The sequence below is a fragment of the Lottia gigantea genome (genome assembly GCF_000327385.1).
Source record: "Lottia gigantea unplaced genomic scaffold LOTGIsca_41, whole genome shotgun sequence".
NCBI lineage: Eukaryota > Metazoa > Mollusca > Gastropoda > Lottiidae > Lottia > Lottia gigantea.
Genome location: NW_008709421.1, coordinates 2,033,657 through 2,034,713, shown reverse-complemented (window position 1 = coordinate 2,034,713; position 1,057 = coordinate 2,033,657).

The window sequence follows — 1,057 nt, the reverse complement described above, 5'->3', positions numbered from 1 at the left end:
AAAAATGAGAGATCATACATTATAAGAATATATAGAAATTTTGTCGTATGTTAATTAGGTCACGTGGCAGAGAGATATTTCATTGTCAGGGTGTAAGAGGACAGATTACTCAAAAAGACAAAAATGACCACTTATTTCAATATCTGAAAACGTATTAAGTTCTGTTTGTGCTATATTCAGTAAATATGTTTTGTATTTATTAGTATTTATGTTTATTTTTCGTAATTTAGTAGAATAAATGAAATATTTTGTCAAAATTAATGAGTGATTGATAAAATCGGATAAAGGCCAAGGAATTAAGTTACTTTATAAACCAAACACTTTTAAGGATGTTGTTAGTTTAATACAATTTTTATCACTTGATAGGATATCCCATACCTTTTGTGATTCGCTGCAGGAAATGAAAAGATGTTCTAAACTTTCGATACATGAACCACATAAATCACAGAGAGTCAAACTTTCTTTTCCTATCTTACATAATTTATCGTTTGTAAAAATAATGCGATTTAAAAATTTATATTTGAAGTTTCTAGATTTTATATTACAGCAAACATCTTGTATTTCTTTGAATATAGACTTAATGTCTTCTTCTAAAAGCTCATTGTCAAGGTATTTCTCCAAAACCTGTATTCCTTTAGGTTTCGAATAATATTTCTTTATTTGAATATCATATATATATTTTGGTTTTATGGCATCTTATTTATGTTTATATAACATGTAAAGGTTTCGACTTATTTGTTCTGGAATCGTTATTGTTTTCAAAGTGTGGGTTGGGGATTCTTTAGATAATTTTTTAATTATAGATTTTATGCCTAAGAGAGTAAGGTTTCCGCATTCAGTTGTACTTTTGAGTAAAATATCTTTCACATGAATATATCCTTCTTCAAATATAGTTTTATCAAATATAGGACTACCTCCAATTTTAATATTTATATTATTCCAAATTATTTGCGATTCAAAATTTTCTAAAAAATCAATATTTTGTGTGTATATAGCATACCAATTCATAAATATGTCAGAATAAAAAGAGCTACTAATTTTTATATTTTTTGAATAA